Here is a 9,712-nt window from a genome sequence, read left to right on the forward strand (position 1 = left end):
CCAAGAAAGTCCAATCCACAGTGTATGTGTGTGCACACATGCATGCTCATTCTCTCTTTTGGTATTTAATAGTATTGTAGACTGCTCTGCCTATATTGATCTCTAAGGTTGAATTATACCTTTCTTTCTAATCCAACCCTGGCCAAAAATGTTTCATCTTATTTTCTGAAAAGAATAACTCTTTGGAGTGAGATTTTTGCATTTTTAAAAATACAGTAAAAGCTCTGTTATCCGGCATCCCCCGGGAATGGGTGATGCTGGTTAATCAGATATTCCCATTAATCAAAGGTACACCATCTGGTGCACTCCCTGGCATCAGTGTGCAGGGGACAGGAAGGGGGACCCTGCGTAGGCTACTTTCCCCTGGACCATCCTCCCTGGTACTTCCATTTTCGCTTTTGCTGCATCCCTCGGATGCCGCTTAATAGAGTTTTCCGGTTAATAAAGTGCTGGTTAACACAGCTTTTGCTGTATATGTAATCTTTGACACAGAGATAAAGATTCAATCAAATTGGATCGGCTGCTTTCCAGTTACTGGAGTATGAAACTATAATGAACTTCCATACTATTTGCTTCTATGGGCTGCCTATGACTGTAGCTCAGTGATACTACATAACTGTATATACTGTAACATTTTTCAGTTAGCCCTGAAGCCTTTCTTGGCATGTGGCAGGCCCTCAGTGGAGATAGTCATATCACAAACTGGCTTGTTGCCTGACACAGGAGCTGTGGCGTATCTAAGTAGGCAAACCAGAATGTGAAATGCCTTGGATCTCACTGTGAATTTCCCTGTGTGTCCCAATAAGCTGGCATATTTTCTTCCATTTTCATAAGCAGTTCTCTTTTATGGGCACTCTGAGACATGGGATTAGATAATTGGTATATGGCAGGATAGGCTCACTGAAAGAGAAACATGGCATGGTGAGCTAAACCAGCTGAGGTACCACTTATTTGTTTTTGGTAAAAGCATTTTTAAAAATAGTCTCAAGGGTAGTTTTTCCTCTCTCGTTGTGACCAAATTTAGCAAATGTTACCAAAAAAAGTACATTCTTTTAGCCTGGATCTCACTCAACAGTGCTACTCGACTCATCTACAGCCCCACACAAACATGTGAACACCCTTCAAGGCTACAAGCAGGTAACATACAAGCATGTCATAGCAGTACAGTGAAACTAGGAGCAATGGAGAGACCCTTTGCTCCTACCATTTGGGCAGTATGTGCATGTGGTTAAAATGGAAATCAGCAGCAGGTGGAATGAAGGGTCTTTCTATGCTGCTCCAGACCCTCAAGGCACATTCACAGTATGTACCATGACACCTTGATAGTATCCCACAAGCCGTCACAGATTTAACTACCTCTTATGAGCCAACTACAGCTTTTCTTATATTGGGGAAGTAGTACAGAGAACTAATTGATTTTAACCCCCTATTGTTAAAAATCAATTATTGTTAAAATCATAACCCCCATGCATTTTAACCCCCTATCAACAGGAAGCCTGGTTCTCCCCTGCTGTGTAGCTTGGCTGGCGAATTAGAGTAATGTAAAGTAAGCTGAAAATGCGTTCCGGAAAGCCACTGATCTAGGAAGGAATTTCTTTAAAAAGAGAGTTTACATATTAGAACCAGTGATGCTATACATCCCATGCTGGTTGCTATGGTAACTACGCTTTCTACTTGAATAGCAAAATCAATAATTGCCAAAATCCTCCTCTGTGTGTTGAGACTGTATGGCTTTTAACTACTCCAGAGACCTATCCTCTTCCTGTGCATCAGAGGGGGGGAAAAAAGGTGAGAAAAATCACAAAAATGGGTGATTTGTTAGTTCTACTCATAATACACCCTTATCCCAAGATGATGCCTAAATCTCACACCCAGTTTTGAATAAGCAGTGTCGCTTACTCAGTTTTATTTTATGGAAGGAAATCCCAGTCTCTTAGGAGTAGCTGCATTGCAGTAAATCATGAACCATGGGCCGGCAGTGTGGGGAGGCAGTCAAGAAGGCCAACCGTACCCTGTCATGCATCCACAGATGCATCTCGAGCAGGTCCAAGGAGGTGATCCTCCCCCTCTATGCGGCACTGGTCAGGCCGCAGCTGGAGTACTGCGTCCAGTTCTGGGCGCCACACTTCAAGAGGGACGTGGACGGTATGGAAAGGGTCCAGAGGAGGGCCACTCGTATGATCAGGGGTCAGCAGGGCAGGCCTTATGAGGAGAGGCTACGGGACCTGAACCTGTTTAGCCTCCACAAGAGAAGGTTAAGGGGGGACCTTGTGGCCTGCTACAAACTGGTCAGGGGGGATCAGCAGGTATTGGGGGAGTCCCTGTTCCCCCGTGCGCTGCCAGGAGTGACCAGGAATAACGGTCACAAGCTGGCGGAGGGTAAGTTTAGATTAGACATTAGGAGGCGCTACTTCACAGTCAGGGCGGCTAGGGCCTGGAACCGGCTTCCAGGGGAAGTGGTGCAGGCTCCTAGCCTGGGGATTTTTAAAAGGAAGTTAGATGAGCACCTTGCCGGGGTCATCTGACCCCGGGGCTCTTTCCTGCCAAGGCAGGGGGTCGGACTAGATGATCTACCTAGGTCCCTTCTGACTCTAGCTACTATGAAACTATGAAACCAACTCTACACCAGTCAGAATTGCTGATATCAGTAAGCTGTTGTAGTCTCTAGGCCAGACCTGGGACTTCCTGGTTCTCTTTCCAAGCACTTGAATTTGAAGAGAGTTAAAGCAATTTGAGTTATAGAATTTGATTTCCTGATTTTTTACTTGAAGATGCAGCCATTTATCATTCCAGAACATTGTCTTCTGCAGGAAGGTTTTTCATTTAATTTAGGACAAGTTCTCTGTTGGTCTATATAATTCTATAGATACTACCAAACACCTTGGGCTCAGCTTGGGCCCAGTTTACTGGGGAAAACATGTAGGTAACAGTATATTTTAATGTCACCTATGTTGATGTCACAAAAGACATTATTCAGAATGGGCTGTGTTGATTTTTTTCTTGTTTCTTCTTACATGAGAAAGTGGTTGCAGCTGAAGTTTAACCATTTCCATTAGTGAAACGGATTCTGTGCCCCATTGAACTAAATCCTACAGACTTCAATGAGATCAAGCCCACTTTTTAGCCTATTTTAAGCAGCGAGACACCGACTGAAAAGAAGAGCTGTGGTACCCATTTTAGGAAGAAACATTTCAGGCTACCTATTCAGGCTGCAAGACAAATCCCTCTCAGAGTGCCTTCAGTAATACTTCCCATCAATTTCACTGTTCTTTCCATTTGCTACATCTCCTTTCTCCTTTTATGATGTTATCCACCTACCAAAAGCAATGAGATCAAAGTCATGAAACTCAGATGTGTTGAGACCATGATCCTGTTCTATAAGATTATATGATTCCATTTAATTATGCTACATAAGGTATAGAAATTAATAATGAATGGTAATAATCATATTCATTTCTCAGAACACTGGTGGCATTAGGGCATGTCTACATGTCCTCGAACAGTGATGTTGCTACAGCAGTACAGGCAGTTACTGCACCATGCGTGCAGTGCATGGTTAGATTTTGCTGTGACGTTACCATAGCAGTGAGCTATATCTGGGGAGCACACTGCTATGGCGATGTAGCTGATAATCATGTGTAGACCCATGTGATCGCTATGTCGCCATAGCACACTGAATGGCAGTGTAGCTAGGATGGTCCAGGAATTATGTGAGAAGCAATTAGGGTGATTCTTTTTATTGGAACATCTGCATAATTGGGATAGAATTAGCTAAGCTTTTGAATGCAAGACATTTTTCATGAGGTCTGAAGACTGATAGTCTTGCATATGACTGCTTGTCTACCTCCATCCCAACACTGTAGTTAATCCAGTAAATGATATCATTCAAAGAACACTGGCTCAAATGCTGCCCTTAGACCTGAAACAGGCAATTTTCTATGAACAGAAAGTATAGGTGGAAGAATCATATCTTCCATTTCTTTTGGACACTACAAAGGGTTTCTATTTGGGAGAAGGGGCAATGAGGGCAGACAGCTGGATGACCAACTGGGTGGGTTATAAACAGTCTCCCTTCCAGCACTGTGGAGAATCTCCAGAAAGCATAATTTGGGCCATGACTACATTATCTTTCATTCATGGAACTTCAGGAGCCGATTATTTTAGTTCCCATGTGGAGGGAGGCTGAAGTATTCAGGACTGGGTTCTTCAGTATTCAGTAGGCCAAAACTTACAGGCCAGAAATCAACTCTAACATCCTTTGTCACACAGGCCTTGCTGATGTCTCATATTACCCGTTAAAAAGAAACTAAGGATCTCTCTTGTGAATTTAGCCACCACTGAAGCATTGTTCCTGCTTTCTCTTCCTAATCATCAAGAACCTTGATAGGACTTTACAAATGCATCTAGTGATCAGCATGGGGGAGAAGGGGGAGGGCAGACTGTGTTCACAAAGAGCAAGATTGAGGGAATAACTTCCCTTCTTTAGGAACTGGATGATGGATCCAAAGATTTTAAAAAACTCCTGTCACGTATAATTTTGGATTTCTAGGCTTTGAGGTACTATGCATCATAATTTCCTTATAAATCAACATCCTTTTGTTAAAAGCATCTCTTCCTGAAATACTGGAACCCAAAAAAATTAACCGCAGCTTCCAGGAAGACTCTCAAGGAACTCCCCTGACATATTAGCATCAACTCTTGTTTTTCAGGGCTTGGTGGCAGTCCCCCAGCGTGCTTTGAGATTGTTTCTTTACTAAACTTGTCAGCTTCTGGAACAGCAGTGCAGCGAAAAATGCAAACAAATGAAGCCCCTGACACAAAGTGTATAAGGTTGACATGAAGCAAGCAATGGTTGAAATGTAAGAATATATCTGCTCCTAGATACCTGGCAGTAATTGAGGCTTTGATGGAGAAGTGTGTTATTTTAGCTGCTCACTGCAGAACCTGTTTGCCTGCTTGAAATTCATAGAAATTCCTATTATTGAGTTGGTTTATTGTAGCCGATGAAAATGGTACCGTTTCTCTCTTTGACCTGCTTCTGCCATCTCCCTTTTATCTATCCAAAGACCTTCGTTCACTTTTACTTTGATTGTTGGCAAACGTATGTTTTCCAAAGTAGGCATTTGTAGCATATGGATAACTCTGTTTTCCTCTTGAACCCTAAATAATCAGGGCAAACAGAGTTACTACAGAGTAATTTGGCTTGGATTTTACTCTCTAGTCATTTTGCTGTGTAGAAATAATTTGGACATATGATCAGTTTTGCACAGTCGGCTATCCTCAGTTTGCCACTCGGGAGTAGAAGATCTGGTTTGCATTAAGGAAATATCCCTGCTGGGTTAAGACACTGCAGAAGACAGACACATGACTGATGGGCCAAATTACAACAACGTAACTTGCACAAGCTTATACTTAATTTTCTTTTCGAAGGGTATCTTTATGCCAGAGCACAGTGACTTGTATCAATATAATACTGTGCATTATTTTTCCGCTCCATTTTACTAGCAAGTTAAGTTCATTTGCTCCATAGTAAATGTGTTAGAACCCCTAGTTTTTCCCCATACCTTCCATCTCAGCAAACTGAGTCGTCTCCTCCAGTGTCAAAGACAAGACGATTTTTTAACTTATCCCACAGAGAATTGCTGTCAAACTGCCAGCATATTGCTGAAACATTTAGAAGCTGAAAAGCATATCCTCAAGGCATTTATACACTGACCAGAAGGAAGGGACTTGAACTAAATACCCTTGCAGAAGTCTTATTTTTTTGACTGACCTATCTTGAATGGGGTTGGATGCTCTATAGTCAAGGCAAGCAATGCATCAGTCTGGAAAAATCAACATTTACTTTAAATACTTTTCACCATAAAATAAATGCTGTTCAGTGCAGCAGTTACTGGGGAAACAGTAGATATAAAACACTCAGCAACAATGGTAATAATGAACTGGCTAGGTTACAGCATTATACTGTTACAGAAATAAAAGCAAGCGCATAAAGAATACTGTATATACTTGAATCCACTGGAATCCAAACTTCCTCTGAAGTGCTCACTGGCTGCAAGGCCTTCATAAGCATATGGTTCATCACCTGCTTGAAAATACTTTGAATATGTAAAGTAGTTAAGAGATACTTGCATACCTGCTCTATTCTACTGTTTAAGATGCAAAATGAGCTAGTCAAAAAGATGACAGAATCCTATAGTGATGTCTGATAGTTCCCTCATAGCATAACTTGTTTTAGCCACCCCAATAGCCAGTTCCTACTTTATAATTTTTGTACTAATTCCTATCTTCTCCAGTTTTGGTAATTGTTTTCCATTGGGCACTGCATCAAATATTTCAATGAAGTTTTCAGATAGCTTATACGTACTGCATTTTCCTTAACTAGAAAATAAGTTCTCTTATCAAAGAAAGCCAGCTCGCCAAAATTTACCTTGGACAAATCCATTGAAATTCATTGCATATACATATTTCATGGCTTTAAATTACTGTTTCCTTTAGGATGTATTCTAAAGCCTTGTGTACTGTTGAAGTCAGTCTGTAAATTGCTTGGAATAATTTTCACCTGTTCCTGCCCATCCCTTCTCTCCCTTAAAATACAATATATTAGCTATTCTCCAGTTACATGATACCAGTCCTGACTTGATAAATTCATTAAACATCCTATCTACCAGACATGTAATTTCACGTGTTAGGTGATGTCTATGCCACACAGAAGTAACTCCCCCATTCTTCAGCCATCCTGACTTTGACAACCAAAGCCAAGTATGCATCTAGCTTTGCACCACACCTAGACTAATTTTAAATCTCTGCCTCCTTTTTACTGTATAGCAACCCCCTTTCTTTATTTCTTGTTCTGTTTAGAAGAAACAGAAAATGAAGAGCCTTGCAGGTTAGAGAAGATTTGCTCTTTGTTATAATTTCCTTTGTAATTCAGCTCGGCTATTGGTAATTCTTACTTTATCCCTATACTACCCGACTGCTGTAGCTTCCTTTTGATAATAAACCCCTCTTTCCCCATTGCTTGTAGGCACTCTGCATACCCATACCTTCCTGTTTCATGAAGTTATTCATTTGGTTTGGTTTAGAGCCATTCCCCACAAGCTTTTCCCATTGCTTAATACGAATGTTGCTGGCACACTTTGCACACGTATCACTGCATTTAAGCAGAACTAACTCGCCTGATCTAAGGTTACTTTCTGTAACTTCTTCTATAGTTCTCTCAGTGAAGTCTAAAATAGGATCATTTCTTGTTGACTAACTTTGTCTGCCATCAACTACCGCATTCAGGAATAGAGATTTAAAGATGCAGCGTCCATGGAACAATTATCTCCGTGCACAGCCCTTCAAGTGCACATAATGATCTTTGCAGACATTCTGAAACAGATGACAGAGAGTTTCATTTCTATGACCTGGCAATTATATCAACATAACATATTTTATAGAGTTCCAGAGATCTTTGTACTTCTTTGTATTCAGCATTTTAGGGTACAGTCTAAGCAAAGCATCTTAGGAAAAAAATACAATATTAGGCAGATTCAGCTTGTGCCAGAAGCTAGGGGTAGGAAAAATGTCACAACTATTCAGCAAGGGTCATGGAGTTATACAGAAAGAGCATAATTAGTTAGATAAATTGGGGTTACTGGAGTTGCGGGTATCCTTATCATGCTTAAACCTGTCACACTCCAGCTGGACTCTGCCAGCTTTACCCAGCAACAGATGCCGTCAAGCACCCTCCTCACAATCTGGAAAGCCCCTATTTGGCTTGCTGCACGGCCGTGGCCATGTGCTGGGGAAATCCCGTCCCCTGTGGAAAAGCCCCGCGCACATTTTGGCGGGAAAATGTGACCAATCGGAGCTTGAAATTGCACTTGTCATCTGGCCTATAAAGGTAGGGCTGAGTTTCTCCCCAGAGAGAGGAGAGAAGCCAGAGCATCCACTGCTCAGTGGGTAGGCCTGGCCAGCTTCCCACGGCTCTCCTGCCTCCGGAACCATAGGCAAGCGTTTGCGCACCCGTTTGTACCAGGTTGTTCATCGTTGTTTTTGATCTCAGATCCATCGTTCTGTTCCAAGTGTAACCGCCTGTGCAGCCACATCCACACCAGTGGCACGCAAGTAAGAGATCAAATAAAAATGTTCTGGAACCGTTACGAGTCGCCCTCTCCCTCTCGCAAACTAACATCAGGGGATAGAACCCACTGGGGCAATAGCCCCAGCCTGGCTCGCACCCCGCACAAAACCTGGATTAAATTATGTGACTAGCCCATGTCCCTACCCCTTCCCAAATATAGTATTGAATCTGCCATACTAGGGTAATATGTGGATCAATTACTGTTTTATATCCATTTCAATGAAATAATTTGACTGAATTACTCATCCTTCATGTGTTACTTGTTTTACACTGAGGAGACTTTAGAGCAAGGACTGTGGTCAAGATTTTCAAAGCTGATGAAGAGATGTAGATGCACAGGGTTGGATTTTCAAAAATACCTCACTGGTTTTGAAACACATGTCCTAACAGAAAGATTTTTACTGGCACCTGTAGTTTTAAAGTCACTGAGATGCTTCCAAATGTCACCCGCAACACGCATTAATTTTAGTGCCTGTTGGATGTCTAAATTTCTTTGTGAATTCTAAAGTCCTTAATTTGTTACTTTTTTAGTATGTAGGCAATGCATTACACATAGTAAGTATTGTACATAACACACTGTGAGTGAGTCTAACTAACAGTAATACAGGCAGTCCTCAGACTTACAACACAATCGGTTCCTGAAAACCTCATCTTAAAATCGAAACATTGCAACTTGGAACCAATTTTCTCATAAGAAACAATGTTATAAATGGAGGATTGGTTCCTGAACCAAGGCTCGATACCCTATTTTCACTAAAAATACCCCAGGATTTTGTACTTGATCAATTATAGATGAGTAATATAGCTACCTTAATGTATTTATATTGTAAATAGAAACAATATGGATTTGGGAGGACTTCCTTGAGGTGACTTGGCTGGACTTTTTGAAAGGCTCTTGGTTGGACTTTTTGAAGGGTTCTTAGCTGGAGTCCTCTCAAGAGTCTTGGCTGCAGGTTTTTCTGGCATCTTGTCTGCTTTCTTAAAGGAAGTGTCCAAGGAAATTTGGACAGATGTTCTCCAGGAAGATGAGTGACGCAGCAAACTTGTTCACTGGTGTGGCATCGCATCAGATCAAGTGTTGTAAAGTCAAAACCGACATCAGAAAGTTGAAACAGGGTGTTAATTTTTAAATGTTGTAAGTGCAAAATGTTGCAACTTGAAACATTATAAATTGAGGACTCCCTGCACTAGCACAGAAGACCAGGGAAAGTCTGAGGCTGTGTTCATGGCTAAGCCTGGAAGGGCTTACACAAGTTCTCATATTGGGCATTTCAAAAATCATACTCCAAGTCTCCTTGATCTCTCAACAAATACTCTTTTGGTGTACACCACAATTCATTTGTAAAAGGGATATTATATAAGACATTTGAAATCATGTCTCATTTCCATCTGACATAAAAATTGGGGCTAAGGCCTTAGTTATACATTATTGTTTATGAGCAATAACCTTTGTTACACACATTTTATATGTATCATCCATATGTTTTTACTAGATGTGAGAAACAAGTGACCAGTTCACAACACTCCCATTTTTTAGAGAATGTCAAGTGTAGATCTGAAAAAAAAAAAAAAAAAAAAAAAAAC

General features: G+C 41.2%; 1 long non-coding RNA gene across 1 annotated transcript in view; it reads left to right on the top strand.

Annotated features, from left to right (window-relative positions):
- The first annotated feature begins 386 nt into the window (after positions 1-386).
- Positions 387-9,712, top strand: part of LOC109311747 — a 24,975-nt gene continuing 15,649 nt past the window's right edge. Inside the window, exons 1-2 of the long non-coding RNA XR_002101596.1 lie at positions 387-476; positions 727-728. This is a non-coding gene — a long non-coding RNA (uncharacterized LOC109311747). The remainder of the gene's footprint in view (positions 477-726; positions 729-9,712) is intronic.

This window comes from Crocodylus porosus, unplaced genomic scaffold (genome assembly GCF_001723895.1).
Source record: "Crocodylus porosus isolate Cpor-Errol unplaced genomic scaffold, CroPor_comp1, whole genome shotgun sequence".
Lineage (NCBI taxonomy): Eukaryota > Metazoa > Chordata > Crocodylia > Crocodylidae > Crocodylus > Crocodylus porosus.